Raw genomic sequence first — 26,311 nt, forward strand, 5'->3', positions numbered from 1 at the left:
TATCTTCAGAAATAATTCAGGAAGACAGAATTCATTCAGCTCCCCAGGTGAATAATGAATGGGACCCGCGTGAGGCGGAGGAGGACATGGGGAGCCGACCACCAGCCCTGCCCAGGCCAGGTGAGCTTTGTGCGGCCATGCAAGGGGCAAAGAAGAAGGTTTTCAGCAGAGACAACGCGTGGTCCATAGGGGCTGGGTGGGAGCAGTGAGGACCAAGGGGTGCAGTGACCACGGGGCTGGCAGGCACTGGCCGACAGCAGGATGCTCCTCTGCCAGCATATTAAGGACCAGAGCGGCCCCCTTGCCTTGAGCGTTGTGCTACTCAAGGCTAGCATCCCAGTGCCCCCCAGTAAATGCCTATTTTATTTTGCCTCCTTTCTCCTGTCAGTTCCAGTCTAAGGACAAATACAGCCTGCTCTAGCTGGGAACAAGCGGGCGATGCCACCAACACCAAGGTGCAGAGTATGACCCCTTAGATCCCTGTCAAATAGCTGTGAATCACCCTGAATGCACCCCAGCGTCTACCTGTGATGAAGGGCCAGAGGTCAGGGATGGGAAGGGAAGGGATAGGACAGCACGGCAAGAAGCTACCTGCTTCCCCGATATGACACGGAGCCACATTAAGCCCCGGTGCCAGAACTGGTCCTGCCTCCCTGCGGCACTGCCCTGGCTCAGCGCAGCACCCTGTCCTGGCTGCGTTCGCTTCCCTGCGGACCCCACTTTAAATTGCCCCGGGTCCCCGGGTCGATGTCAGGGAGCAGAGAAAACAGCAAGGGAAAAGCAAACAAAGCGACTGGGTAAAGCATCACAAAAACAGTGGAAAACCCTTCCCACGCCACTCTGTGCTTTCAAGTAAATGAGGCTAATTAACTAATTGCCTAAATTATTAGGGCTATTTTTACCCTTGTATAAAGGCTTGGCATTATCGCCAGTTTCTCAAGACTCAGCAATGAACTCTTAAACTTCTCGGAAAGTTAACGAAGCAAAGCCCCTGGAGCGGGGAGCCGGAGGGCAGAGCAGCTGCTGGGCAGGATGGGGCTGGGGCTCAGGTGGGCACCGTCGCGGTGGGGAAGGTGCATCTGCGGCAAAACAACCCCCGCTGGGTGCTGCTGTTTAACACAGACGTTCAGTGTTGTTTGCTGAAATCTCACCTGCACCTGAATGTGCCTCCCAGTAAAGGATTTATTCTGTAACTAAGCATCCCCTCTGCTCCACTGGTTTCCCATCGCAGCCGAGGTGACAGAAGCTGATTTGGAGGAAGGGTTTCACACCCAGGCGAGAGAAGACGACTGATGGCTAAGGGTGGGTCAACCTGCCCGTCCTGGCGGTGACTGCAGCTCTCATAGGCAGACCCAGAGTAACCCTGGACAACCAGGCAGGAAGCAAGGATAGCGCACGGCTCAGTACCAGCAGCAAAACCTGCTTGAAAACGACTTTTTTGGCCACCAGAGATGTGCTAGCAAGCTCCTATCGACCCACCTGGGGGCAAGGTAAAGGTGGGGATGTGGCTGCAAGAGGGGACTTTGGCGTCTGCATGGAGATGGAGCTTGCTGGAGATGGCTTTAACAGCTGGTGCGGGACCTGGCTGGGATTTTAATCTACAGAGCTTGCTGGCATCTACAGCGCCACCGTGGAGTTATCACACCCCATCGCTGCCAGCTCCGGTCTCTTGAAGCAGCTATTAGCAAAGGAAGACCCTCCTGGGGCCGGCTGGAGCCTCTGCTCCCCCCGGTGCAGCCGTGGGGCACGGGGCAGCGGGCTCTGTGCCTGCCCCGGCAAACAACTGCTTTTCAAGCCTGGTTTCCCCGCTGCCTCCTTGGGGAGCAAGTTCAATCCCGCGTGTGCTGCTTCCAGAACTAATTGGGGTTTGCTGTGCTAGTGATGCCGGGTGTCTCCACGCTTACGGAATGGGCTGCAGCCAACTAACCCACAACATGTGTGTCCCTCTCCCAGCGGGGAGATAAAAGCAGTGCCATGTCTGACAGAGCGGCTACTGAAACCCTCTGGATGTATTTATTGAGATACAGCCATTGCTCTTCCTCTGGGGACGCCGGCCACCATAAACCAGTCACCATTGCTTTGCACATCAGCCCCAAAAATCTCTGGAATGAGATATATATTCTGCAAGCAGGGATCTGATGTTACACAGGCTAAACACGCAAAGTCACCCCTCCATCACACACACACAAATATCTCCTTCACAAATTATCCAGATGATCCTCCACAAGAGGAAAGCGCTGGTCCATCTGCTGTAGCCCTGACAGACCACACGTACCGTCCCAGGCACCGTCCTCCCTTCAGGCAGGAATCCAGGGTGGCAGGAGCCACCTCCTTCCACTCTGAGAAAATGCTATTTTTCTTCGCTTTTGAGGGATTTTCTCCCAAAAGAAAACTAAATGTTTTCTCCTCTTCAGCTAAATGTCAACATCTTACATCCCTGGTGGAAATTTCAGTTAACTCCATTAAAATCCCCCAGCCATTCCTGCTGACGAGCAAGTCCCCCTAGAAGCAAGGAGACTGATAGACCTCCTTTTCTGTAATAAACCTCACTTATCAGCTGTAATGAGGTGACATTTCAAGCCTAGATCTTTTCTCAACACACAAGTACACGACGGTTTAGGGTGGCAAGTCTCTTCCAGGCATGTCATTGAGGAGAAAGGCAGGTGAAAGTCCCCTGTCCTTCGGATGAAGGAGCGAGCTCCTTTCTGAGTTATCGCCAAGATTATCTGCAACATTAGACCAGCCATGGCTTAGTGTGGCTGAGTCCTGGAGACCTCCGAGGATGGAGATCTCACGGCTTCTCTGGCCACCCGTTCTGGTGCTGCACCACGCTCTTGGGACACACCTCTTTCCAAATATCCTGAACCTCCCAAGCTGCTTTCATGCCCGCTGCCCCCTGTTAGGCTGCCTCCTGTTATTGAGAAGAGTTTGGCTCTATCATCTGTGCAAGCTCTGTCCAAGCAGCTGCAGTCATCTGACGCTGCCCTTCAAGCCTGGATTCTGCTGGCCATCAGGATGCAGAGTCTTTGGATGCCCTGAAACATTGGTCTGACGCTGCTGGTGAAGGGAATATTGGCACCACATTAAACTATAAAGCTTGCCACAGGCTTCCTTGGGCCAGTTTCTGCCCAGGCACTTGTCCCTCCTACTGGGCTCCTTGACCCTTCGCAACTGTTTTGGTTTGGATCAGTACGATGATGAAGGTGGACCAGATGGCAACCACTGCTGTATTCAGCAATGCATGAAGGACACCTCACAACTCAGCTAGGAAGATGATCTTTTGACATCTTTTCTTTCTCTCTGCAGACTCTCTCCTCACACCCTGGACACCTTGTTTGCTGAAGACCCCATCTCATGTGGAGATGGCCAGCTTTTGAAAAACGCCATTTTGTTGAGTTTTACCTAGTCCAGAGTGAAAACTCTGTCAGACCAGGCTCTCTTCCCTTGGAAAAGACTAATAATTTCTCCTATTTTGCCAGTGGAGCCCAGGGAACAATTGTCCCAAAGTTTTGTAAATATAAAATGAAGATTATGGCCCCTGGGCTGATTTGACAGGAAACTTTTCAAGGGCCTTCCTGTGTGTGAAAGGGAAAAAGCAACGCTGCCCTGTAGCTCTCTTTGCAAAGTACTTAGAAATTCTTGAATACTTGGCACTAGACATGCCGTATTATCTCCTATCTCATCTCCCGCGTCTAAAGCTGGTGGCCTGACAAGGGGAATTATTCCAGATTTGTTCTGTCCAGAAACTAGTCTGGCAGGAAGATTTGCAAGTCGCGTCTCCCCACTCAGTGCCACCTCCTGCCCCATTGCTCAGTAACCCACTAGAGATGACGGAACTCGTGCTCTCCATCCTGGGGTTAGCTCTCAACCCCAAACCAGGAACTAGCAGACAATAACTCGCTGTCTGCTGTTCTGGGACCAGCTCCGAGGACTGGTCACTGCCTATTGCCATCACACTCGATGTTGCCTCCAAGACACCACCACCACCTCAGCTGTTACTGCAGAGAATCTGCATGCCACATCCAATGCTGCCCATTCCACCCACAGCTGGGGACCAGCAGGGAGACTGGGTGACACTGGTAGGGCCCGAGGGAGGTCAGTCCTTCTGCAATATTTGCAATGCAGGAGAATGTCCTGGTTTCTCCATCTCTCCCATCCCCAAGCCCATGTTGCAGTGGAGATGGAGAGGACTTTAGGACACTGATATTTCCTTACTGCTCTACAGCAGGTCCCACTGGAGGTGTTGGGGCAAAGGGAGGAAAAGTCTCATTCAATTTACCAAGTGCCTCTTCCCAGCACAGTTGCAAGTCAGATTCGATTTCCCAGTGTTGCCCTCTGCATATTTTATCCGCTAACAGATTTTCCTAGATTTAAATACAATACAAAGCTGCAGACACCACCAAAAGAGGCTAGAGAGGAAAGGGCAGGAGAAGCTTGCCCTTTTTCTCTAGGCTTATGGAAGATGCCACTCTGAGAGCTCAGAGAAGGGGCACTGCCAGGCAGGCGCTGTGCCAGACCCTTGCCTGAAAAACCCCTGCTTGGAGGGACAGACGGGAGGCTTCAGCAGTCGGTCCAAGCACCCAAGATGCTCAGAGCAGGGACGGCTGGTGTAAAACATTTAGCAACCCCAACCCACACCAGCTCCACCTGAGAGAGCAGGATATCAGCTCCAAACTTGCTACACGGCATCCCTCCAGAGAGAGGAAAAATCCTATGTTTAATGCAAAGGTTTCATGGGAACACCCCGCTGGTGAAAGAGGGCATTCCCCAGGAGGTCTCTGCACAGATCCAGGTATGCAACACAACCCTTTAAACAGATGCTCGGCAACGAGAAGCATGGTGTCAGATGATTAAATCCCCCATGTACCTGTGGGAAGTGGGGAATATATCCTGCTCATCAGAGCTGTGAAACGGAGTCACCTGTTGCAGGAATTAATTTTTTTTTTTTTTTTTTTTAAACTAACAGAGAGTGGCAGAGCTGTGCACATGGAAATCCTGTCTGAAATGAATCCCTGATAAAGAGGAAGCCAAGTTAAAAGGTGAGTTTTACTGCCTGCCAAGGCTTCAGGTTTTTAAAGGGTCTCTTGTAGAATTACTGTATTAGCAGGCTATTACGGGTGAGGATATCAAACTGCTATGCACAGCAAGAAAAAGCGTGGAAGTTTTGAGATGGGAAAGAAATGCATGGAAAAAATGAGGCAGAAGAGGGCAGGAGGGGGAGAGAGGAGCAGCAGCGATGGGCAGAGGGGAGGGGGGCTGATAAATGATGGAGGAGATAGTGGAAGGGGGGGTGAAGAAGAGAGCAACGAGCGGTAGGGTAAGAAGAAAAGAGAAAGATAAAGAGAGGAGGAGAAAGGGAAAGAAGAGATAAATGAGGGCAAAGACCAACTCATCATTTTGCAATTCCACCCCGGTGGAGAGGAAAATTGATGTCTGGAGCTTTTTTATGGCCAACCTCGTGGGCATGGGACAAAAGACAAGTTATTACCCAACCCCAGGTCAGGTCTGTAGCCTGCCAACTGCTTAGACGCATTCAGAGAGCCCATGAGAGCCGTAAATCAAGGGGGCCAAAGAGATCACAGAGGCTGGGAGCAGGCACGGAGCGACGGTGAGCTCAGCAAATGCAATACAACCATGGGAGAGGAGCGAGCCCGGGAGCGACACGGGCTGACGAGGAGTGCCCAGCCCAAAAGGGCTTGGCTCATCTCTCCTTCACGCCATTCCTAAGGACGGCGCTCCCCCAGAGACGCAATTCCCCCTGCATTTCCTCCTGATTTCTCTTCCTATTGATTTTTCAGGCTCTGAATACCATTTATTTTTGCTTGCTTGATTCACTCATTCATTGAATAAAGGCATCATCACTATTATTATTATTATCCCCGTCATCGGGCTCCTCATCACACATTATATTATTTGCATTGCAGAGCTGGAAGATTTCAGGTTGAGGCAGGAAATTTGTGCGAGTTGTTATTACTGCAATCAGATGAAGTGAGAATTGGATCGGCAAAGGCTGCCAGGGCGCAGCTCTCCCAGCAGGACACAGAGCCTCTGCCCAATCAAGGGAAGCTGCGGTTTCATTGCGCGGATCCCACCAACAATTTCAGACTTGCCTTTGGTGTCCCATCCCTCCCTCCCATCCCACCGCCCGACTCCACTGGCTGCCAGCAGAGAATGGGGGAAACGCATCGGTACAGGAGGGCGAGGAATCAGAAAAGACTTGGCGAGATTGCACATTTTCTGCCTTGCTGATGGTATTTATTAGACAACAGAAAATAGCTATTTTACCATCTGCCTTGTAAAAAAAAAAGAAATAATAAAAAAATCCTCATTAAATTAATGGAATGTGCAGCTGCCGAACAGAGCGTTCCTCTCCCTGCCGCCTCCCGAACAGCCCAGTGCTTGCTGGAGCGGAGAATTGGGCTGCCAAAAGCAGCTGAGGCTAACTCAGGCTCATGCGGTGGGAGAGGATGGACAGACGGACAGACAGCCCCCTGCTCCTCCCAGCCCGGCGCTCTTGGTGGGGGACATATAGGTGCCCTGTTGCTGCATACGGGGTGTGAGGGCTGCCTTACTCGCTGCATTACGGAGCAGGGGGCTCGTCCCCTTCCCGCAGGCACCCCTGCAGGGTCTCAGCTTGTGAAGGGAACTGGATGAGCGCTTTGCCTAAGCAGACAGTGATCCAGACAGGAGGTTGAGGAGGTCAGAGCTGCCCATCGCCCTACATCGAGCACGGTGGGATTTGGGGGGCAAGTAAAGTCCAAATTTCTACACTTCCACCATCTCGGTCAATGCGAACTAATCAGTCCATCCCTATCATCCACCTCTACGTGCCACAGTTTGATCTGAGTTGGTGCTTGCCCTGTGGAAGCGCTCAGCTGAGATCGCAAAACCAAGAAAGCCTTAAGACCGGCTGACAGCACAGCCCAGAGGAGCTCCTACACATAAGCCTTCATTTTGGCTGAGAACAGACCAAAATCATGAACCGAATCCTTTCTAAATCCCAGCAAGACAGGAGCACCACAAACCAAAGGTCCTGGATGATTTTAACGATGTTAACTGACCTAGGAGAACAACAACCAGTCTGATGCCAGCGTTACCAATGCATTTCTACTTGGCACTGAACAGCACTGAAAGGTTTTAAGTGAACCCCTTCTTCTGATACCTGGTGGAGCACGAGGAGCATTTGATGGAGGAGGGGTTGCCAAAATCCCATATTACATAGGACTTTGAGGTGCAGGTCCACCAGTTTGCATAGCCAAGGTCTCCTGGAGGTACCAGATGCCACAACACACTGCCTTAGCCAATATACTCATTGCCTCACCACCTCAGCATGAAGAACACCTGAAGAGCGACGTCTAGGACTACTCTGGGTCCACCAGTTCTCCTGAGGAAATAAAGCCCTTTGTTAGATGTCTCAGCATCCCTACAGTGTAATCCACTTTTAATCCTCACTTGCATTTTCTGCTCCTAACCCTCAGCTAATGCCGGGGAATTCCCAGCGCTCCCACTGCTCCTCTGAAGGTGCACTCTCTCCTTTGGGGTCCTCTCCTCCTTTCTCTAGGAGGCTTTTCTACAGAGATTTTTCACCTAGATGAGTTTTTACATGTCTTTTGGAGGGAATCTGCACCGTTAAATTTGCTCCTTTAGCAGTTACGAAGCAAGTGGGGAAAGCTGACCTCGGGAGAGGGGTCCAGAGGCAGAGAGGTTGTTTCCATCGTGCCCATGGAGGAAGCAGGAGATGGCCTCTTGGATTTCAGCACACAAAGGGAAGTTACAGGACTACAGCATGTCGAATCACTTCATGCCAAAATAAATCCTGACATAATAAGCCCTAATACCGCCAAAGAAACTATTACAGTCAGTCACAAAAATAATCCACGTTGAAAATCGGTGAAAATACCTCTCCCCAGTGGAATAACATGGCTCCAGAGGATCAGTTCCAGTCAAAGACGATAATTTCACATTTACCCCACAGATAAGGGCAGCTCCAAAAGGCAATGTTTGTTGCCAAAAAACCTTTGCTTCAGTGAGGTTTTGCCACCTCCCATCAAAGACTTGCTTTTAAAACCAATGAGCGAGAACCAAAGGGAAGACCAGTCGAGAAGGATGTCGTGGCCGTCTCTTAGACCATTGTCTTCAAGTCCTAACAATCCTTAATTAGCGGCAGCAAGGCCTGAATGCCAACCTGGTTGCTTCACAAGCACAAGTTTCCTGGTTTTCAGAGGTTAATGGCAAAATTTCTCCCAGCCTTTGCCTGCGTTGCCGCTGTCCTCGGGCATTTGTGGGCAGAACCATGTCTGCGAGTTCACTGACTTTATCTGCAGCACCAGTTGGTTACCTGTGGAGGGTTGTAGGTGTCTGCGCATGCGCGGATCCTGACGGTGTGGTGCCTGCACGCCACCTCGGCCAGTCCTGGAAGTGCCACTCGCCCGGAGGAACCTGCGAGACACGGCCACCGGGCTGCAGAGCTTCCTCCTGGAGCAGCTCACGGGGCTGTCTTAGAAAGCAACATAGCCCAAAAGACATTGTAGGGTAGCAAAAAGCAGGGACAGGCTTTTTTTTTTCCTTGAAAAAAAAAACATTTGCTTTCTTAGTAAAAAATTATCGAGCATCCTTTTTAAAAAAAAAATAAAAAAAATAAAAAACAAACAAAAACCCACCAAGTTCCTTTAATTCAAACTTGAAGCCTGTCATGGGGAATTTGGATAAAAACTTTGACATTTTGCAAAGTTGCCCTTGGACAAATCATAAGCATTGAAAGCTCCGAGACACAGACACCGTGGAAGGGCCTCTGCGCACACCGGAGCGTTTGGGAAGGACATTCATCTTCCTGCAGCCAGGTGTGCTGGTAATTCTGTGATGTTCTCATGCGTTTGTCCTTCCCAAAATGATGTAGGTAGCACGTGGGCGAAGGCCAGAAGAAGGTCATGTGTGCACACGATTAGGAAAAAATACAGCTTGTCTGGGTCTGCAGGCATGCAGGGCTGTGGTAGAACAGGCACAAAGGAGGTACTTTCTGCCTGTGTGTCTCCTGGTGCTTGCGCAGACACGGAGGTGCATCACTTCACGAAGCCCAGGACACACTTGCACAGCCGTCTGGGGTGAGGGTTGCTGGCTGGTGAAGCGCAGCTCCCACATTTCAGGTAACTCGTTCGTTCCGGGGGGATCTGTGGAGCTGCGGGTTGATGCAGTGCCCGCAATTCTCTGGGACACCTCCGATGGTCCTTGCGCAGAGGGATGCTTCCACCTCGTGAGCCAGAACTGCCGGTGACGAGGCTTTCTCCTGCTTATGAACATTTTTATACATCACCTCTTGCTCGAGGTCCCAGCTGCCGACAGCTGCCCTTCCACAGGCACTGCTCATGCAGACACGGACCCACGGCCACCTCCAGTCACCCATGGAGGAAAACAAGACGACAGGGAGAACAGTAGTGAAGGACCTCATCCTCTAGGCCTGCCCGGGGCTGATGAACGGGTGAGGAGCCGCTGCTTTTTAATACCAAGGGTCTCATCTCAGCATCATTTCCCATCGCTCCGCTCCATCCCCCCGCTTCTCCTGTTCGTATGGGAGCGCTCGGTTCACACTAACAAATCTGAGCATCCCCGGATGATTAAAGGAAGCGCTGCCTTTTAAATCGCTCTGATCGGGGTTGATGGCTGTGTGGAGTTGGACACTCGGCTCTAATGATGTGTGAAAATCTTCCTGCTGTGACCTGTCGTTCTGGCTGTGGAAAATAAGGAGAAAGGCGGAGGGGAAAACAAAAAACAAAAAAAAGGAAACAAACCAAAAAATAATAAAAAAAAAATCCACCAGTGGGAGTCCCAGATGAGACAGAGGTTTGTCACTCAGGACGGTCCCTCTGGGGCTCCGCTCGCTGCGGAGCTGGGAGGGGCAGCCCTGCTTCGCAGCGCTGACGGGGATGCGCAGGATGTGGCACCGATGGCTTTCTGCTCCGTGGTGGCGGATGAATCGTGGTCCTCCTTCAGCACAGGTCAGCGTGACCAAAGCAGCTGACCCACGTTGGAAGCCCACTGCCGGGCCTGCAGGTTTCATGGTGGCTCCATCCTGGCTCCGGGTGGTCCCACCAGTATTCCCATGCTGGTGCTGGGGGGTATTATCTGAGATGCCGGAGCATCACTCAAGGCCATGACTCCTCTGAATGTCACCCCGTGGCGAGCTGGATAGGGGGTCCAACACCCCCGGCCTGGAAGCACAGCACTGTGGCTTCACCAGAAGCCCCACGGGTGTAGGAAGAAGGGTCTGAGCAAGCAAACCACACCGTCCCCGACGCACAGGGACCGCTAGCGGACACCTCTCCAGGTTAGCCTCCACCGCTGCTGCTGACAGGGGACCAGCCGTCAGCCCTCTGCACGATGGCGATGTGAATCCAGCCAGTATGTTCTCTGCCCTCTTTCCCCACCACCTTCCCCATTCTTAACGGCCCAACGACACCCAAATTCAACGCAAATCTGGACATGCACAGCCCAATCCTTCCCCTCCGGACAAGTTTGCTTTTTAGAGGTTCTCCTCGCTGAGATTTGCCATTCTGCGGCAGAGGAGAATGGCCGGGTGGGCTCTGAAACGAAGGATGCGTTTCCTTACACTCGGATGGGGCTAAACAGAGGCACGGGGGGAGGCCGGGCGCCTGCCGGAGGTGTCCCGCGGCGAGTGGCCCTCAATGTGACATTGATGGTTCTTAATTCTTAAGCCTGCTTTGGAAGGATTTCAGCAGATCCTATTTAATCACTGCAGCCTCTTCATCTCCCCTGTCTCGGCTGGGGGTAATGTTACGGGTTCTGCTCCGCCGGCTCTCTCCAAGAACTGGCCACCCTCCTCTTCCTCCCCGTGTCCCCATCCTGGGAAATGCCACCGAGCCCTTCGCCTGCCGCAGGGTGCGGGGCTGCCGAAGCCAGAGCCGCCCTCGGCTTGTTTATTAATGCACAGCTCAAAGAGCATTTGCTTAATTTCCCCCCGTCCGCAGGAGGACTCCGTCTCTCGCTAACGAAGGGCACGGCTTCCTGCAGGTGCGCTACCAGCTCCCCGCAATTGGGCTGCGCCTTGCATAGCATTAAATATTTAAGCGCTTGTCAAAACGTTGTAACGATTTTTTTGCCTTGTTCCATTAGCTCCATTTCCAAAGGCCACCACTGGAACTACCGAACATTTATTTCTATTGAATCCAGCTTAGAAGTTATGATCTGAGAAACCGGGAGACAGGACAGTATGTTCCGCGGCACCTGCTTTTCCCCACCGCCGCTCAGCCGAGACACGTCGGCCTTTGAAATATCATTTTTATTCCTACCTTCAAAAAACTAAAATAAAGAGATTGATTCCTCCGCCTGCTTGATTTGCTTCTGCTGGCTAAATAAGGCACATTAATATCAGTTAGGTGGCTTCCCCGTGTAAGTTTTGGGGCCGTCGGTTTAAACGCCTTGTGCGGTTTGTGGTACCGGCCACCTGAGCTGGGTTATTTCCTTCCCCAGTGAAAAATAAAGTGTTGTTATTACGTGATTTTCCTGCTGCTAGCAAGGTGAATCTTCCTCCCTCGCAGTCTGTGCATGAACAGCATCCTATTATGCTAATACTATGAGTATTAGACAAAAAAGCACTGAAGAAAGCCAAAGAAGAGAGCAGTTTGTTCTGGGGACAGAGGGTGGGCAGGGGGGGCTGCAGGGGGTCTGTGGTCCTTGGCTTTGCTTTGGGTTCACCGCATCGGCGAGCGGGGCAGGGCCAGAGGGAGCCGCATGGGGTGAGGGACACCCGCAGCCCCCAGGGACATTGGGGAGGTGCCCAAGGCACCAGCCCTCGGCCACGGGATCCCACAGCAGGGCCACCACAGAGCTCAGCTCCCCCCCAAGCAAACCCCAAGGGGATGGGACTGCTGGTGGCAGCCCCGCAGTCACCACCCTCCCCTCCTCTGGGGGAAAAAAGGGGAAGTCTAAAGCATTCTTAAAGACTTCCCTGCCTTTTAATTCCTCTCTATTTAAAGAAATGCGAGAGCCCAAGAGTTCCAGCCCCCCTGCCTGCGCCTGGATGCTTCGAAAAGTTGTAATCCCCGCTAGTGACATCACGGGCCGTTGCCATGGGGATGTCACAAACTCATTGCCATGGGGATGTCACAAACTCTGGCGCTGTGACTTCACCGCGGCGGGGATGGGCAGCAAGGGAGGCAGCGCTTCCCAGCCACCAGGGTCTCCGGTAATTAGCAAACTGGCATGGAATAACGAGGCTGAAACACAGGATAGGAACATAAAACCATTTTGTAAGTATGATCTATCGGAAAGTATTCCCTCTTGAGAAAGTGCCTCCTTAATGGATCCCACGCTCTTAAGTAAACCACGAAAGGCAGAGAATAAAATAGAAATTATAGTGATTTGTTTTATTGGGCATTTCATTGAGTAATTAAGAGGATAATCGGGAGAAGGAACATTAAAAGGCGTTACGCTCAGCCCTCGCCTTGCTCTAGAGGAGCGAGCTATTGAATGTGCAGCATCATCTGATGTTTCCCTGTGCTAACGCGGGGTTCCCTGGGATGGAGGAGGCATACATGCATGGGCTGCAGCACGAGGGGTCGCATGGAGGATGGGAAGGGGTGAAAAAGTAACTCCACCATGGCCCTGGTGGGATGCCAGAGCTCTCCCAAGAAACGCGGGGTGGGAATGGCAGGTTGCAGGGAGCAAACCCCCCCCTTCACAGCATCCTCTGGCACGCAGTGCCAGGCTCTGCCGCTCGTGATGGTGCGTTTCAGTGCAGGGGAGGCTAAAGGGGGAAATGTAAACCAGCCCCGGCTGCAGAGGAGCTCGCCGTGGCGAAATGCGTGCTGATGAAGCACCACATCCGAGGCAGAAGTGGCAGAATGCTGGAAAACCAGCTGAAAGCTGAGCACAAGGGTCACCCTGCGCCAGGAGGGCAGCTCTGTCACCCACCCCCGCTTCTAACACCTCTCCCCCATTTTACCTCCTCATCTTTTCCTTTGGAAAACATGTATACAAGTACCTGTATAACTAATCCGGATCCAGACAGGACCCAACACCACTCTAAGAGCCCTCAGTGGTCGCAACTCAACCTAAGCTGCTTCTCTGAGACACCCAGCCCTCCCCACAGACGAGGAAACCTCGGTGCTGGCCGACACATCCATGAAACAAAGACCCGCTCAAGCAACAAAGTCTGCAACTCCTTTCCCATCCCCAGCACATCTCGCTCCACCCCATTTACCTGCCGCTACGTCCACGCTCCAACACAGACCTCAGGAACACCGGGTCCCACCAGGGGCTCTGCAGCCCACGTCACAGGCTGGGGACCCCATTGCCCACACATAGCCATCTCCTAAGTGGCCCCAGGCAAAAGCCAGCCCCAGCGAAAGCAATCTGGCCACTGCAAGTCCCAAATGGCCAGGGCAGGGAGCAAAAGTAAGTGCGGCGATGGGGAAATGCAAACTGGAGTGACAGACGCCATGAAAAGAAAGGGCTTTGCTGAAAGCAGCGTGTCCCACTGGACACGCATTCATAAACACCAAGACGACAGATCGGCTAGTTCATGTTATTGCCTCAAACCACTTGGCTCGGGAGACAAAACGAGCACCCAACCAACCCAGATAAACGAGAAACCCCAACCTGCAACATGGCAGTGCTGACCAGTTGCCAAGAATTAAGTAGTTCTTAGGTCCTTGCTTGCTCCAGGACCCCACACTTAGGAAAGCACATCGCCTTACACGCAGGAGAAGGCTGGCTTGGTTTAGACTGGCCTCTGTGGCTGGAAACCCTTTCTTCCTCCCTAAGAAGATGGATGTGACGGCTATAATCCAGTTGCCATGCTGGACCAGTGTTTCAGGGACAGTGGTTTGCCAGGGCTGAGCCCAAAGTGTCAGATAACTGTCGGAAAATCCATGTTCAGAACGTCACCATCCCTCCCTTTCCCTGTCCTGGGAAGCACTGCTCCCCTCCGTCCTCCCCTGCTCAGGGGCAGCAATCCCATCCTCTTCAGAGCAAAGTAAAAGACTTTTTGGCTTGTTGCTGGCCCTTACTGGCCTGAGAGCAGCTTGTTGGGAGACTCGGTGCTCAGCACAGCCCTAAACCAAGGCTCCTGCTTGAAGCTCATGGATCAAGGCTGGATTAGGAAAGCCCAGGAGGAGCCTCCAGCTCTGCTCCTACGCTGCCAAGGCTGCCCGGCAGCAGCAGCCAAGGCAGCTTCACCCTGCCCAGCCCTTCGTGCAGTCCCTAAGAAGCCGCTACGGTGCTGGGGAAGCGGCGATTTCATATGCGATGTCCGACTTGACCCAGGCAGGGGGTAATCGCGGAGCGTGTGCTCTGCTTTTCAACGCCGCTGCAGGAGCGGAGCCGAGCCGGCCGCTCCCACCCTGTCAGCATCGAGAGGAGCCGCACAGCACACTTCCACAGCAACCGCAGGATAAAACACCGCCGTTAGCCACCTCTGCCCGCTCAGGCAGAGCGGACGGAGCCCGCAGAGCCCAGAGGTGCTTGGGTGCAGAGCGGGTGCCCGGCAGGCACACAACTCATCTGCGGCTCGAGACAAGTTTAGAGAAGCACTTCTGAAGTTTCCCCTCATGCAAACACCGTGTTTCCCCCCCTCTAGCCAAGGCAACAAGCAGGTTTAGTGCAACGCAAAAGGGGGAACGGAGAATAAAACGATATACCAGCCCGTACCTGCAGGTGCATCCTTCCTTTCTCACCGAGCAGCGGGGAGGACGTTGCTGTCTCTCGGTAATTTTCCAACATCCTGTGTTGCAGGTAGATTTACGCGCGGATCAGAGTTGGAGCTGTTAATAAAAAAGTGCAAAGAAAACAGATTTTACTGTGAAGTGTAGGGCTGCTTTTCCTCCAGCTTTGCATTATCATGACTTTCTCTTTTTTTTTTTTTTAAATTTTTTTTTGTATTTTTTTTCCTACGATTGACCACGTTTGGTGTTCAAAGCTTTAAAAATAAATTGCAGATCTTCTTTCATCTACTATGCACGAGAGAGTCACGATCATTACATGGCTTAAATGGATATTTCGGGAGGGACCCCGGCCCCAGCAGTTCCTACTTTAACTGGGAGCCAGGGGGATGAAGCTAATTTGCAAATAACGTTACATGCCGGTTTTACTTGAACTCAAGGGAAAAGGCTGCAGTGGCTACTTGTCATTCCTTGTGAGAAATCGAAAGAAATGGAAATTGAGTTCACTAGTAAAAAAAAAAAAAAAAAAAAACACACCAAAAAAACACACCAGTTTGTTTGTTTGGTTTGTTTTTTTTTTTTTTTTTAAAAAATCAGCAGCAGACCAATTTCTTCCCACACCGGGGGAACATCCCAGGACTGCAATGAAGCCTTGCCTCAGCACGTAGCGCTGCCTGGGCCCTGGGGACAAACAGCCCGGCCGTCCTTTTCCCGACGGCGGGTTTTTGACTTGGAAAGGTGGAAGCATTTCTCCAGCTCGACTTGAGCCACTTCTTCCTCACGCGGTTGGAAAGACAACTTTCCCCTTTAGCATCGCAAATGCCTTCCCCCGGGAGGGGGGAGCTCCGATATCTGCAGCGCTGCATCTTCACAGCGAATTGCCCATCGAGGACTTTGTGGCTAATATATACAGTGAGAAGCAGAGGAGCTAATATAATGCAATTTTCCATGTTTACTGCATTCTTCCAGTGGTTGAATCCACTGATTACTTCCTATTTTTCTTGCCATCTCTTCCCGAGCATCCCTTTTATTTTTGCCCTGCTTATCTGCATACAGAGTCATTTACCCGTACGGCTGGTGTAACGGCAAGCAGGGCCAAAGCTATCATTTCTCCTCCCTTTCAAATTGAATCTTGCAGACCTCGATCTTTGCGATACCGCTATTATTTTGCCCGTATCTGATCTAATGAGAATCAGCCATTATTTTTGCCTTTAAAAAAAAAAAAAAGAAGAAAGAAAAATGGAAAAAACTAATCCGAGCAAAAGATAATGATGGCTGTGGCACTAATGATCCTTGGCATATCTCCTTGCAGCAACTCTGGTGCTAAAACAGAGACCGTTTGTTTCCCTTCTCTCTACAGAACCGCAGGATTGACCCCTCACGCGCAGGCAGCTCCCTACCAATAAACAACGTTGCCCCGATCTCCCGGGGGATTCATCTCACTGCCAACTCTCGCAGCAGCCCTTCTTATTGTCTTGACTTATTTACCCAAACAGTGGAAAAACAACTCAAGTGGAGCCGGACGCTCTCCAGCAACATGACTGCAACCAGTTTCTTCAGTTTCGGAAAGTTCCTTCCGAAGAGAGACTTGATCAAATCAGTTATTAATCGAAAAGGGAAAGGGACATTTCTTACAATACGAACAATACCAGGAAGTGATCTTCATCACTGCTCCTTGAAGATCATGGCAAGACATTTTGCCCCCCGGCTTCCTTGATGCCCCCCATCTCCCAGCACAGTCTCACCGGCTGGAGACCATCCGCTGAAGCATCAAGCCAAGCTGTTCTGTACGTGCCAACCACATCAGCCAGCGGGGATTTACGTGGGAGAGGTGAGGAGGCAAATTGAGGAATCCTTCTCCGCCCTTCTCCTGCACCCCAAACACCCAGAGGCTTTTCAAACAGCGGATGCGCCCACCCGCCCTCCTCACTGCACGTCCACAATCTGCACCATTGCTCTGCGGTTTCTATCTACACCGCGCTCTTCACCTCTGCCTGCAGCCCAGAGACCTTCAGGCGCCCTCCTCTTCCCCCTAGGAATATTATAAATAAATCACAGCGCCACACTGAGCTCTTGGGCTCACGGCACTGGCAGAGCACAGGATCCAGCCTGGATTTACGCAGGTGAGACTCTGGAAACCAAACCAAGCCCTTCCCAAATACTCTGCCGAACTGGCCTGATTTGGGAAAGCCTTTGCTCACATCGACACGGAGCTGCCAGCTGCCCAAGCCGTAGCACTGCAGGGACATGAGCATTTCTTGGTCTAGATACAACACAGCCTGTATTATATTTATTATTAATGAAAGATTAAACATTATAAAGAGCATTATTAATTTTAAAGCTACTAATAATTATCAGCTGTCCCTCACTTCACCCTGCAAGCCTGAGAGCTATAACAAAAGAGCAAATTCCAGCTCAGAGCATCTTTAATGGAGGTTGCCATGACCCAGAGCCCAGCTCTGCAGCTCAGGGCCACGGGCGTTTTCTGCAACTGGGGAGGAACCTCAAAGGTCTTCTCATGCAAGCAACAATAAAAAGCTGGGGATGACAGAAAAATAACTCTCCGTTATCCTTGTCTTTGGAAAGAAGGACTGGCACCATCCTCCTAGCTCTGCAACACCAAGTTGTCTTCCTGTGTCCGCACACACATCACCACCCCGAGAGCCCAGGTTTGCACAGTGACGCGTGTCACCGCAGTCATTAGATGGTGATAACCCATTTTAGCACCAAGGGAAAGTCTGCATTTCCAAGTGTTCCCTGCCCTCTTCCTCCCTGGGAAAATGCAGCTCTTCATGGTCTTAGAGGAGCGTGAGCCAAACAAAAGTCACTACAGACCCTTCACAAATGAGTTATCATGGGACAGGACCATCCCTGTGACCAGATAACACTCACCTCACCTCCCAAAAGCACCACCTGCTCCCATCAGACATGCTCCACCAGCACCGGGGGGACCGAGAGCAGGGCCATTTCTGCCCTGAATCCTCCAGCATCTCAGGAGAACAAGCAGAGCGGGGAGCCACCAACCCCAGCAGGAATTCAGGGTGTCGGAAGGGCGCGTGTGCAAGTGCAAAGCATCCTTTGCGCGCCAGCGGTAACGTTCTCCTTCTGGCTCTGGCACATCAGCATTGACGGTGAATCACATCTCCTTTGTATTTCACTTGGAGGAACAGGGAGAAAGAGGTGTTTTACAGAGGAGAGTCACAAAGAGCCCCTCTTTGGAAAATAAGCTATTTTTGGTTCCATAATCCCTTTCCTGGGGAAAAGGGAGGGAGGCCCAAGAGACTGAGGGAGCTGCTGAAACCCAGAGAGGAATCCAGCAGCAGAGACTGGAGCATAATTCAGGTATCAGGGACCAACAACCAGGATCAAGACCCATGTTTAAAGACCGTACCAGCCTCAGGACGAAGATCTGTGCTTCAGCACACGTCTGCCCACCAATACTGCTGCGGGCCACGCCAACACGAGATGCTGCAGAGCAAGAAGGTGGCAAGGAGCACTTTGTTTGCTCACCCAGATCCTTCCTAAGCATGCAAACACCTGGCTCCTCATCCGAGTGCTAATTCTCACCCTCTTCCAGCCCAGTTTTTTTTGCAGCTTTTCTGCACATCCAGAATACATTTGAGCGATCAGCACAATGTTTAGCGAGAAAATCGTACGCTACATTTCCGCTTGGCATGATTTTGAAATGGTTAAGCTGTTAAGCCCTGAAAGGGAAGTTTTAAGAATACAGTAGGGGGGGGGGTTGTGTGGAAAAAAGCAGCCAAACCCAAAAATAAACCAACAGTGGCAAAATTAGTGTGTGACATAAAGGAACCATTTGGATGGATCCCTTTTTCCAGAGAAACGGTGCATGCTGGCTGCTGCTTTCCAATGTCAGGATCTCTGCAGTTGTGTAGCACTTGGACTTTCATTACGACAGCAGGGAAAATAACAAATTGAAAGTCGACGCTAGCACACAAGAGAGGGAGAAAGTTTTCCTACGCTAGCATTAAACCTCTTACAAGCTTCTCTAAACCACAGCCACGTTCCCCCCCGAGGCCCCTTTGCCCATCTCACTCTCCCCCAGCAAGGAGAATGCTGTCGGGGCAGGAAGATGTTGCTTGTCACACACGCAAACGCTGGTGTAAGGACTGGAAATGGTCCAGGGTGGGGAGGGGTCATGGCAGGTACCCTAGAAATGCTCGTGTATCCACATTTTCCAAATAAATCCTTCCAAAGAGGAGCAAATCCTGCCCATGGCTCACCTTTGCGCAACATGACCCTAGCGATGCTGGTCCCTCCAAGGATAGTCGGGTTCTGCCTAGGGTGTGCAGGGGGACGGAGAGGACTCCCCACCTCCACCCCGACCAACTTGCTTTGCGCAACGCAGTGACAGCAGCGCAGCCCCTACGTCCCCTGTGTCACTCAGAGATCCCTCCTGCATTATGCATTTCTTTGCTGCTGTGCGAACTGACTTGGTGACCGACTTACGCAGCCAGTTACTGGGCTGAAGGACACAGCTCCACTCACAACCATTTGACACTGATTTTTACCACAAAATGCGATGCAATGCTGGATCAAAAGACCTCCCAGAATCCATACATGTGACAATATCCCACTACAGCTGTGACACAAAGCATTAAGGTAATGACAGTGCCAACAGCATTCATACCTGCTACTTTTAGATCCACCCAACCCAGCGCAGCCGAGACAGACAAGGGCTCTTTTCCTCCCACTCCAGCCTCCCCTGGGTCGCTCTGAAGTGTTTGCTATTCAAAGAGTTCTTGGAAGAGAGCTGTCTCTCCCGGGAGGGTTTGGATCAGAGGCATCAGGTTAGGTCACCTACAAAGGTAACGGTGGGAAAAACCTCCCTCCCCAGAATATTCGCATCTGTGCGCATCTCTGCAGAGGTCAAGCACGCTCCTGATAAGGGCATCTCCTGGCCAGTTCTGTACATTGACCCAGCTTCAGCTGGGCATGATAAAGACGACGAATAAAGAGCCAGAGCCAGCCTTTTCCTCCATCTCCTAAGGGTTCTCCCGCCTGGGTCCTCCTCTACCTTTCTGAAGTACCAGAGGATCTTGCATGGGATGAAACCCGTGACCTGTATCCCCAAATACTTCTGCTCCCCCAGGGAGGCAGGGACCCAAGCAGCCAACCCATCATCTATGTGCAACCTGAGAGGTGTTTTAAGACCTGCCTAGACAAAGTCAACACCAGCCCGATACACCACCGGCAAAAGTCCTGCTTCAAGGGGGAGGCTGGACCGCGGGCTCCCAGAGGTCCCTTGTGTCAGCATTTCCGAGTCCCGCCTCGCGCTCTCCTCTCCTGGATTCACCCTCCTCCACAATCGAAATTGCAATTCCTCTGAAAAGCTCTCTGTCGCTGTAAGTGGAGAATCTCATATCTGAAGCATTGACAAAACCCTGGCATTTAATTTTTATTGCAAAACCAAAGCCCCCTCTGCGCATGGCCCTTCCCTAACGACATACAGCGTCTCCGTAGCTGTCAATTACTCCCGAATCACAGCGCGGTTACGAACAGGTTGCGCGATGGGGTAGAGCACACAGTGACCCGCAGAGGACTCGGGCTGAGAAAACAGCACGATAAATAATTACTGTATCGCAAGCCAAAGGGCAGCATTTCCGCTGATAACATTCTCACAAGGGGGGAGGAGGGGGGTATTTACTCCACGCTGGTGTTTCTATAGCAAATTGCTTCCACGGTGCCGGCTCAAGGAGCTCTTGCTCCCCATTGCTGGGGGAGGAAGGTGTTCAGGCATCCCCAGCCCCTCGGAGGAGCCAGGCGGACAGGACACAGCCTGGCAGCCCCCTCCCAGGGCACTACTTGTACTTCAGGCAGGGGGAATCTTTCTTCTGCGTAAGGTGGGTAACAGCACAGTCCTGCTTATGGTCAGGAATGCAACCAGCCTCCAGCAACCACTAATGTGCATGGACTCCGATCCCCCTTCTGCTGTTTCAACCTTCCTCCATCCCACTTCCAAGTGAGCTAGTGGGATTCATGGCAGGCTGGTGCTGTATCCAGCAGATATCCAGGAGATATCACACAGCTCGCAGAATAATACCTAAACAAGCACACGCCTCCTTCTCCCCTCATCCGAAGTTCCGCATTATCAAGTGCTGAGTCCCTTTAATGAAATTACTCTGCAAGTGTCCCTACTGCAGCACAGCAAAACAGATGAACAGAGGGTGAAAATAAATCAGCAGCTCCAGAGGAGGTCCCGCCCATGGGCACTTCAGGGAGAGTATGGGTATTTCTCCACACTGGCGGCCCAGTGACTCTCGGTGCAATACATGACTTCATGACAAAAGATGCTGAGAAGGTGCCGGAGGACAAAGGGAAACTGTTTTTCCCTTCCTTTTGATTTACACATCCTTCTGCTGGTACTGGCTCCTGGACATGTATTTCTCCATGCTCAGCTACTGCTGAGCACGATAACACAGAAGCACAGACCCAAGCATTCGCTGTCTGTGGGCTCCGCTGTAGATCCGTAGCGTGATGAGGAAAAAGCTTATTTGCATTGCTGTCATTCGGTATTTGCAGCAGGATGCCAAGAGCACGCAACGGCCACGGTAAAAAGCATCTGATTTAACCTTCGCAGCGCACACCTTCCTGAACGTGTTACCCACCGCAGGGAGGATTCGATGCCAGGTCTACCAGCCCTCCATGCCGTCCCATGATGGGAAGGCCATCAAAAGCACCTCTCAACTGCCCAGAGCACGCGGCCAGGGTAAGGTCGCAACGCCCAGCACTGTCCCCCGAGGTGGAGGAGGTTCCTGCGGCACCACTCAAGCCACCATAGCCTGGAGCAGCCCTTTGCCTCCTCTCAAACACATCAAGTGTTCTGTCCTCAGCTACAGAGCTGGGAAACACCAGGAGAGCCTGGAAGACAAGCGGTTGCATTACCACGCGTTCATCATCAGGAACGAGAGCACACAACTCAACACGAGTGTCCTCCATTGGCTTCAAGGGCACCAACACATAGAAATTCCCAGCTGATCAAGGCTCTCATTTGCACTTTCATCACAGCCATGGCCAGGAGCTCTGTGAAGGCTTTCCCAGCAAACCCAGGGGTTCCTCTAGGACTGGCAGCATTGGTTTTCGTGTGTGCAGTGCTTTGTGGATGCTCCTGGAACGGAGCATGGGAGAGTGATGGAGGGATTTTAGCTATTTATGAATTGGAAGAGTGGTTTACATATTTTAATGGGAAGATATAGGAGATTTTGTTCAGAATAAAGGCTTTTCTTTCTTCATTTTTTTCTAAATAGCTTTTCTAATCATTAATACTTCTTGCCACGATGAACAACCAGGCAATTCCATCACGTTACCTCGGACATACCATGGCAGGCAGCTAATGCTATCGGTCATAAATCATGTCCCTTTCAGTCTCCATTATATAGGAAGAGCAAATTTATTATGATGCATGTGTCATTACACACCAATGCCTTTCCATTATCATATAACTGGATACCCCCAAGGCTTATAATTTGCAGTATAATAGTAATTTTTAAAGAACCATTGGTAATCAATAGCACTCAGCATCCCTGTCAGGATCATTTGCAAAACAAATAACAACACTGATCTCAAACAACTTTACAGGAGGGATATTTAATCCCCATGAACTGCATTATATGATGGATAAGCAAGGAATCCTAGACTATGTATCATGTATTTTCCTTGGCTTAAATATCACTTCAATCAATGTTGCTGCCGGCTGCACAATGCTGCCTGTGTTTTCACTAAGTAATGCTGAAGTATTGTCTTACCAATAGACATCAGCTACGTGCCGGGCACCAAAACCCCACGGGGGCACGAGGAGGGGGGCAAGGCAGAGAGGTGAGTTGACATGACGCTGGGTGGGGGGCACACGGCAGCAGGCAAAGCTGGGGCACAGAGGGCTGATGGGGACCCCACGAACGGGGCACTGCTGTGCTGAGGGGTCCCAGTGGACGTTTACCCCCACCGTTACCCATGGTGGGGTGAGCACAGGCCATGCTCAGCCCCATCCGTGCAGGGTCCGAGCCCGGCAGAGGCGACGCTCCCTCCCAGGGAGGGTTTGCTCCGCAGAGCTCACCGAGGCACAGACCTGCCCTCGTTACCAGAGCCCCCAGCACACGCCGAAATCAAATCCCCAGCAGAAGGAGGTGCTGCTTTCAGCCCCTTGTCGATACAGAGCTTGGGTTTAACCCAGTTACCACCTATAACTCTACAAAAGTGCTAGGTAGTATTATTTAATAAGAGGTTCAGCCATCTGCCTCATTAGCTAACAGACAGACCTTAAGGACAACAAACAGAGGCTCGATTTACTTATTACTTCTCCTTTTCCTTCAGCATGTACCGCCAGAGGCTGTAATTGGGAAGGTAAGTCTGTCCCCACCGCCCCTGCCCTGGCTGCGGTCAGTCTGTCTCAAGTCCCTCCGCATCCCAGGCGGTGATAGCATTTAATGGAGCTTTTACATATTAAGGAAAAAAAAAAAAAATGGAGACAGAAACAGCTGACCCAGCAGGACCCTCTGCAACCAGTGCGTGGAGAGGGACACATGGGGACAGCACTGACGATGCATCCCCGTGTGTACCTGGCTGTGCTGCAGCCCTGGAGACAACCCAGCCGGCGTCCAGCCCAGCGCTCCCTAACGAACATCTCCAAAATCAGACTAAAGACGGCCCCAATGTCTGTGCTTCAGCAACGTCGTGATCGGGGAGCCCGCGTTACCTGTTGCACAGCCGAGAGCCGGCCAGGACCTGCATCTTTCCTTCTAGCTTCTAGGCCGAGGCATGAAATCCACATTTGAATTTTCTATGCAGGTTTCTGCCTCTTCCGAGCTCTCCGGCAGAGCCGTATCTCACTACTTGCAGCTGGAGACACCTTTAGCGAAATCTTCAGCTCCTACTGATGTGGAAAAATTCATGCATTTCTCTCCTCGTGTAAGTGCGGGTCTGGCATTCACGGCACTTCCCAGCGATAAGCCCTGAATCGCTCATCACTAGGAACCCCGCACTTCAGTAAGGATGGACAGAGTCGGGATAAAAAAAAAAAAAGGCGAAAAAACACCCTTGGACCCTAACTAAACACTTGAGCTGCTGGAGTTTACAGAATCCTATTTAGCAGTATCAGAGAGCGCGTTCCACAGAGGAAACATCTTCAACCTGGATACAGGATGCCAGGAAAAATAAATACTTGGGGAAGAAGAAGTAACCCGCAGAGTTTTGCATGTTTTGGTTCGTTTTTAGAGACAATTGTGTTTTGGAAATGGGATTAACTGGGGTGTCCTGACACCCCTTCCCGCTCAGCAGCGCCTCGGCTGGGATACGAACCCCTGCAAGCTCCTGGGCCGCCCCGAGGAAAACACCACTAATGAAAATACAGCTATTTTTAAAGCCAGAAGGACAAATTCTCCTCCCAGTTACACCAGTGACCTCGTGACTCTCCACAAGGTTGAGCAGGCACAGCTCTGATTTGGGGCTATTTTGAGCATCTTCCGGAGTCACCGGGCACCCAGCAGGCAGAAAGCGCAGAGGAGCAGGATGAGGCCCTTCCCTCCAGACAGTCAGGCCCAACCTGTTAAGACACGGATAATTTTCACCCACTAGAGGGTAAAATGAATCCCCCAATTAAATAAAACACTTTAATTAAAGCCCGCCAGCCCCACCCACAGCGGGGGCACAGCCACTTCGCCCCCCGTCTGCTGAGCACGGACCCGAGCAGCGCTGGTGCCCCGCTGCCATCCCTGCCCCAGCATTACACGTGCAGATGGAGTACAAAATCCGTCAGGGCTCTTACACAGATGAAGTATTTAAATGGTTTATACATTACTATCCCTTTTAACTTAAATAAGGTGGAATTGCTCTCCCCGACACTTTTTCTTTTTTTTTTTTTTCCGGCTGTCACCCAGCACGGCCTCAGAGCTTCAGGAGCACAATCCGTGCTGGTAAATGGATGGAGACCTCTAGGAAAGCTCAGATGCCGCACAGTGATGAGGAAGCGCCTTTTGCTCCCTCTTGAACAAGCATCTGGGCTACGGCGTGGCTGAAGGGATATCACGTATCCTAAGGGATGCAGAGCCTGGACTTTCCCATCCCCGTTTGCCCGTCTGGGATGACACCACCTGCCTCGTCCCCAAACCCAACCTGTTTGTGTCACCCTTTTTGGGAGCTGCTGCTCTCACCCCCAAGGCAGCAGCCGCATTTGAGCTGCTGGTGACACCAGTAAAAAGAATACCTGGGGCAAGCTCTGGAAGATAAGACATGACCAACGTGTTGTTCTCTGCTGATGTGTTCAGACACAACCCAAAACCTCCAAGAGCATCAGGCCGGGAGGGATTTCCCAGCTCATGAGGTGCAGGGAAAGATGCTACTGCAACACTGTTTGCAAGGGCATGGAGCGATAGGACGAGGGGCAATGGTTTAAACTAGAGCGGGACAGGTTTAGATTAGACATTAGGAAGAAGTTCTTTACAGTGAGGGTGGTGAGACACTGGCCCAGGTCGCCCAGAGAGGTGGGGGAGGCCCCATCGCTGGAGACATTCAAGGCCAGGCTGGATGAGGCTCTGAGCGACCTGATCTAGTTGAAGATGTCCCTGCTGACTGCAGGGGGTTGGACGAGATGGCCTTTAGAGGTCCCTTCCAACCCACCACATTCTATGATGCTGTGAACACTCAGGCCTTCACCCCACTGCCGTGCCCAGCTCCCGCCTGTCCCAGGAGGCCACCCGCACACACCGGCTTCATTAGCCAACTTGATGGACAATGAGTGATCAAAGCAACCAGCAATTCCATCCAAATTCACCTCCACCTTCTCACTCTGGAGGCCGGGGGAACCCAGCACTGCTGCCCGTGGTGCAAGGGGAGAGAGGGCACATCCCTGGGCAGGGAGGGAAGATGTCTCCATTGCACTGCAGGAGACCTAAAGATGGAAAACGCTTACAGCTGTGTACGCATCCATATGCATAAGAGAACAGGCCCTGATCCAGCACACGCTTACGTCAATCTGCCGTCACCAAGATTTAGGAGAACATTTAAAATTAAGCAAAAATTTCCTGGCGCTGCAAAACTAAGGACAAAGAAAGGAAATAAATCCCGTGGTTAGAGCAGAAGCAGGTGTCAAAAGACTTGGTCCCAGCACAGGTTCCAGCATCAACACCCGAGGTAACCCCTGGCATGTCACTTCACCTCCGGGTTCACCCACCGAATACAGCTACCGGTTCCCCAGGCACGATCCCCCTTCCAGCTACAAGGGGCTCTCAGACGGTCACAGAAAACCTGACCAGTTTTAAAGGTTATTTCCCACCTAGTCCCCATGGCCGGCTCTTTACACGCCGTTTGCGGAAGAGCAGGTCACCTGTAACTCAGCAGCTCCAAGGAACCCCACAAGCCTTGGCTCCGAGGAGATGCTTATAGTCTAAACCACAGAGGAAAGTCAGGATTTGCAACAACACTTCAGATTTGGCCTGCTGAAAATAAAGACAACAGCTTTTCAAAACAAAGGGGGTAAGAAAAACCCCAAAATCAATAAGTGAAACACTTATTTCCCAACCCAGCCTAATTAAAATGAAGCGTATTACTCTGTTCACCATCACAAGTATGAGTTCAAGTGAAAAAGAGAGCGCGTCATCCAAGAGCTATACAACATGGTGCTG

The 26,311-nt window shown here is 51.5% G+C and overlaps 1 protein-coding gene across 5 annotated transcripts in view; it reads right to left on the minus strand.

The window, feature by feature from the left end:
- The window catches only part of ELFN1 (extracellular leucine rich repeat and fibronectin type III domain containing 1), a 111,805-nt gene that overhangs the window by 73,192 nt on the left and 12,302 nt on the right, over window positions 1–26,311 (minus strand). For all 5 annotated transcript variants that reach the window (XM_063344862.1, XM_063344859.1, XM_063344865.1 and 2 more), the window contains exon 2: window positions 14,665–14,777. The gene's annotated coding sequence lies outside the window, so the exon portion shown is untranslated. The remainder of the gene's footprint in view (window positions 1–14,664; window positions 14,778–26,311) is intronic.

Source organism: Chroicocephalus ridibundus, chromosome 8, assembly GCF_963924245.1.
Source record: "Chroicocephalus ridibundus chromosome 8, bChrRid1.1, whole genome shotgun sequence".
Lineage (NCBI taxonomy): Eukaryota > Metazoa > Chordata > Aves > Charadriiformes > Laridae > Chroicocephalus > Chroicocephalus ridibundus.